We start from the raw sequence: 6086 nt of genomic DNA, 5'->3' as shown, positions 1-6086 counted from the left end.
TGCAATGTATAAAATGTGTCTTTATGGGATATAACTTATCTCAAAAAGGATTTATGTGCTATGACGCTTCTTCCAATAAATTTCATATATCTCATAATGTCATTATCTTTGAGCATCAATATTTCTTTCCTAGTTCTATTACATCATCTCCCACAGTTTCTATTCTTCCTCACTTTTATGATTTGATGTGCCCCTCTGAATGCTTCAAGCCTGGTTTTGTGTATGAATGTCGTCGACCAACTCTACCCCTTCCTAAGTCTGATCTGCCAGCTGATCCTGTTTTGTATCCTCCTCGATGATCTGGCTGTACTTCTTATTAACCAGATAGGTATGGTTTCCCTCATACCTCCTTCATGGCTACCTTATCAACTGTGCCAATTCCTAATTCCTACTCACAAGCTGATAAACATGAGTGTTGAAGAAAGGCTATGTAAGAAGAACTTCAAGCTCTTTAAGAAAATCAGACTTGGGGCATGGTCCCTTATCCTTCTCATGTCAAGCTAATTGGGTGCAAGTGGGTTTTTCTATGAAACTTCGGCCTGATGGGTTTGTGGACCGTTATAAGGCTCGTTTGGTTGCTCTTGGTAATCGCCAGGAGTATGGGGTTAACTATGAGGAGACCTTTGCTCCTGTCGCTAAAATGACCACTGTGCGTACTATTATTGCCATTGTAGCCTCTTAGGGATGGTCCATTTACCAGATGGATGTAAAGAATGCATTTCTTCATGGTGATTTAAAGGAGATGTTTACATGACACCTCCTCCTAGCCTCTGCTCGTCGTCAACGTCGAATGTGTGTAAGCTGAAGCGCTCTCTGTATGGTTTGAAACAGGCTCCCCGGGCTTGGTTTGATAAGTTCTAGGCTACCTTACTTCGATTTTCTTTCATCCAAAGCTAGTATGATTATTCGTTGTTATTTCGTACGACTTCTGTTGGTATCGTTCTTCTTCTGATTTATGTCGACGACATTGTCATCACTTGTACTGATTCTGCCCTCATTGATCAACTTAAGTAGCATCTTCATGATTCATTCCATATGAAGGATCTTAGTCCTCTCCAGTATTTTCTCGGTTTGGAAGTTCAGTCCGATTCCTCTGGGGTTTTCCTGCATCAGCATAAATACACAGAGGACTTGATTTCCTTGTCTGGTTTGCTGGACTCCTCTTCAGTGGATACCCCTTTAGAAGTGAATGTCAAGTATCGATGTGAGGAGGGGGATCTCCTTCCTGATCCCATGGTGTTTCGACAAGTAGTTGGTAGTCTCAATTATTTCACTATTACACGGCCTGACATCTCCTTTGCTGTCTAGCAAGTCAGTCAATTTGTGTAGTCTCCTCACCACCTTCATCTTGCCGCAGTTCACCGAATTATTCGATATCTCTGGGGTTCCTCTCACCATGGCTTGTTCTTCTCTACTGGTACTCCTCTTCACCTTGTGACTTTTAGTGATGCTGACTGGGCAGGATGTCCTGATACTCGTCGGTCTGTTACCGGGTGGTTTATGTTTCTTGGTGATTCACTTATCTCTTGGAAGAGTAAGAAATAGGATCGTGTTTCCAAATCTTCGACTGAGTTCGAGTACCGTGCTATGTCGGCAGCCTACTCGGAGATTATGTGGCTCCGTAGCTTACTTGTTGAAATATATTTTCCTCGGTCTACTCCCACTCCTCTTCATGCTGATAATACAAGTGCTATTCAGATCGCTACCAATCCCGTCTATCACGAGTACCAAACATATCGAGGTGGACTACCATTATATTCAGGAAGCTGTTGATACTTGGGTTATCTCTCTTCCACATGTCTCAAGCGACCTTCACATAGCGGATGTCTTCACCAAAGCTATGACACGACTACGTCATCAGTTTCTTGTTGGCAAATTGATACTTCCTGATCGACCAACATCAATTTGTGGGGGGATGTTAATAGGATCAAATCTGTCAAACCTACCATATATCGTTGTATAGTTATTTAGGAAATATATGCTATTGTAATTAGGAGATATTATGTTGTAATTAGGGGATATAGATGCTGCTGTAATTAGGGGATATAGATGTTGTTGTAATTAGGAGATATTATGATGTAATTAGGGGATATAGATGCTACTGTAATTAGGGATATAGATGCTGATGTACTGTAATTAGGGGATACTGTAATTAAGGGATATATTGTAATTAGGGAAAATGATTTCTATATAAGAAAAGGACCCCTCGATTGAGGGTCATTGAGCAAATCTGACAGCCATTACAGGTCATTTTTCCGTAATGCCCCCTACGACCCCATAACTTGTAACACTTGCCACCATTACTATCACATTATAGCCGTTACGGCACACCATGGTAAAAAGTAGACGACCACATTGATTGGAATTTTCCTCTTTACTCAATAGAGGATGGGATTTGGCCCAAAATGTAGTTGGCTTAAGTAGTAGATATCAACTATGTCTTTTTTATGTTTTGATTAATGGAACTCCTGTAGGATTCTTTTGAAGTTCAAGAGGTCTAAGACAAGAGGAAGGGAGTGGATACAGCACATATATCAAGTGGGCCATGTTGTTGGACTGGATGCCCAGCAGCAGCCCAGTAGGCTTGGGCGTCCCTGGGTGGACGGTCATGAGGCCTAGACGGTTGCCCCTAAAAGGCATCAAAGTGGGCCCCCATGTGGACGTCCCACTAAGAGGTGGGCCACGTCCCATGTGGACCACAAATTAGATGAACAGCGTGGATACAAAACACATCAAGGTGGGCCTAAAAGAGGGTGGACGGCTAGCCCATGCTGGACGTCCCAGCCTTGGACGTACAGCCCTCGCCAAAGATTGCTCAGGGGTCCGTTGGCCCTGAAATTTGGTAAGTGGGTCCTATCATGGGCAGTATTCAAATTTTCGGTGTCGCTACAAGTTTCGCTGGCCAGAGATAAAGATATAATATCATTATCGCCGATAATATCGCCGATAACCGAAAATGCAGGGAAAAGGGGGGAAACATGGAGAAAATGGTGGAATTTTTCAGTGAAACTTCAGGACATGCCTAAATACATATATTTACATATTCAGGAATGAAAAATTTGCAAAAAGAATATATTAAATTAAAAGTTTTCATTTAATTGGGGCCAAAAAGCATGCGTTGTTGTAAGAAATCACTCAAATAGTAATCAAAATGAGTTTATATAATACAAATGCAAGCTTACAACAATTAAGACATGCAAAAGTAAATAAATTGAAAAAATACACATTTCTAGCCATGTTTCATCCCCGCATAGAGTGATGAGGTGGCTCGTAATCATTGTCTGGATCCCGTGGTTGTTGAGAGTAGTACTGTTGCCCAACATATTGGCAGTACTGTTCCCAAGTCATCCTCTGCTCGTACCAATTGAGGAACTCTCTTATGTACCTCTGATAGTCATCCTCCCCAAACTGTACGAGTACTCCTAGATGTGGCAATTGCGTGACATACATCAATAACATTTCCTAAGCAGGGTACTGAGGGAACAGATCAAGTCCAACCCCGACTCTTTAATAGTATTGCTGCCAGTCGTACGGGTATCCCGAATATCCACCTGTCAAAGGGTCATTACTTGAAGAATTATCTTCTAGCTGCCTGTACTCATGGGTAGATGAGCGTGACTGAATGTCAGAGCTGTCATGGCCATACCCATGATATCCCCCATAAGCATAAGGTGGGACAGAGGTGGAGCTCCCCCGATCTGAACTTATGTCCATAGATGACAAGCTGCATGTGAGGGCATCAGCTGCGGTGCATCCAGCTTTCTTTTTTGAACGACGTTCGAACATATATGTGGGCTCCGATGCTCTCGCCCTAGATGGTGGATGAGATCCATGGTCCATGTCCTGAGTGGCATGGTCAAAGCTTTGCTCCTCAGTGAACTGGCTAACGGATCGTTAGCTCTGAGCCATCGTGTATCCCCCACCACTGCCACCCCTAACCCCTCGGTGCCTCCGTCCCCTCTCTCATCACCGTCGTCATCGTCGTGGTCATCATCATCGCTGTCGTCGTCATCCCCAGGACCAGTGTTGAGTGGGGGTTGAGTCTCATCATCATCATCACTCACTACGACTTGATGATGGGGTGGGGGCCGTGAAGATGCTTCCTCACCCTCATTGAAACGTGCCGAACTCCTCACCAAAGGATCAAAGGAGTCTGTATCCGCCTTCTATTCGGATACTACCTGATCGACGTCGATACCTAGAGCTGCTGCTCCCTCAGCTACCTGTGGAGCAGGGCCTCCCTCCGCATCATCTAAATCAGCTGATTTGACCCACTCATAAAGTGGGTCCTCATCATCATCACCTATCTGTGCCATGTTACCTATAGACAACAGGTCTAATGGGTCCTGGTTTTCCTCCATGTCTCGATCTACCGGCAACTGCCTCTCTCTTAACTTCATATTGTAGTGGCAGTAAATGAGCTTTTGCAGCTTCTCATATGCCAACATGTTCCTCTTGCTGGTGTATATGAGTGACTATGTGCTCCCATTCCTCTCACACGGTGAGGAGGATACAGTCTGTGCGAGAACGCGGATTGCCAATAAGTGCAGTGCGGGCGTGTCGACTCCGTACATCGCCCACCACTCACCTATATATCCATAAGGAGCTTAGTTTAGTTTGAAGTTTAAATAAAAAATGCAATTACCTAATTATGTTACCATACATACATGGCATTATCGTTTCAGTCGATGCTTTTGCTAATGCGGATGAGAATGTTACCCTCGCATCCCTAAACCGCAATAACTGTAAACAGGGATTCACAGGTCATTATTTTTAATCACCCATACTTCTAGAGGCTATAAGGAAGAAAATTTATTGCATTACCTGGTTACCAAAATTTGCATGCGCTGTTGATTCCGGGAACAATCGTTCGAACACCTCGTGGACAGCCATCGTCAAATTTTGATTCTCATGGAGCCGACGTTTGTAATGAAATTTGGGATTCAGATAGTATGCTGAAACCCAAATATTAGTTGCTCAGTTGTATTAACATGCAAACAGAAGTGATGCTTAAGGTACTCAATTGTATTAAGAAACTTACCGGCTTGGTGGAGTGGATGCTCGAGGGTCCTGGTCCATCGATGATCGATGATACTGATCACCCACTGATACGAACTGGGGATTGCAGTCATTATTCCTTCTCTCATACTTCTCATAAGCTCATACATTGACCCCATCGAAGGCCACGTCTCATTATCTACGGCTCGTAGGACCTTGTACATCGGATGCAGAAAGGAAACGACGTTGTAAACTTTTTCCAAGAAGGAATCAGAAAGTACTATCTTCGAACAGGTCTTTGCACCCTCAGTCTTCTTCTGATTCCACTCCATGTATTTCTCGGATCTGAACAAATTTCTCAGACCCATGCGGTGCCTATATAAGCTGTCGAGTGCAATGAAGTTCGTGGCGAACCGTGTCGTGTCTGGTCGAATGATGTCCCCTCCACAATACTCACGCATTGCAGCCAACAATCATGAGTGATTTTATATAAAGTTTGTCACTCTCCTCGCATCCTGGATAGTCTTCTTGATAGAATCCCTTTGGCCTATCTCCTCGAGCATTAAATCAATGCAGTGTGCCACACACGGGGTCCAATAGAGATTGAACTTCTTCATCAATTTCTTCCCCGCCTTAACGAATGCACTGCCATTGTTCGTCACAACTTGGACAAAATTCTGGGACCCAACCTCTCTAATCACTCTTTTTAAGAGAGCATATATGTATTCGTGCTTTTTTATTTTGGCCGATGCATCAATGGATTTGAGGAAAACTGGTTGTCCTCTATAATACACCATGAAATTGATAATGGACAATTTCGTGGGTCCTGTCCACCTGTCACACATGATTGTCACCCGGTACTGCTTCCAGTTTAGCTTGAGTCCACGTACCCAAGCTTACATCTCCTCGTGCTCCCGATCGAGGTTGACGCCAAGAATCTCCTGTGGCGTGGGAGGCTTCACGCCGAGCCCGGCATGTTGCACCTCCTCAATCATATTTTTAAAGTGACGACTAGCTGCTGCATTTACTGGTATATGGCTCGAGATGAACCACCTAGATGTAGCACCACCTACTTTCTCCCTAAGCCC

The sequence above is a fragment of the Magnolia sinica genome, chromosome 11 (genome assembly GCF_029962835.1).
Source record: "Magnolia sinica isolate HGM2019 chromosome 11, MsV1, whole genome shotgun sequence".
In the NCBI taxonomy this organism is placed as follows: Eukaryota; Viridiplantae; Streptophyta; class Magnoliopsida; order Magnoliales; family Magnoliaceae; genus Magnolia; species Magnolia sinica.
This window is presented reverse-complemented; position numbering follows the sequence as displayed.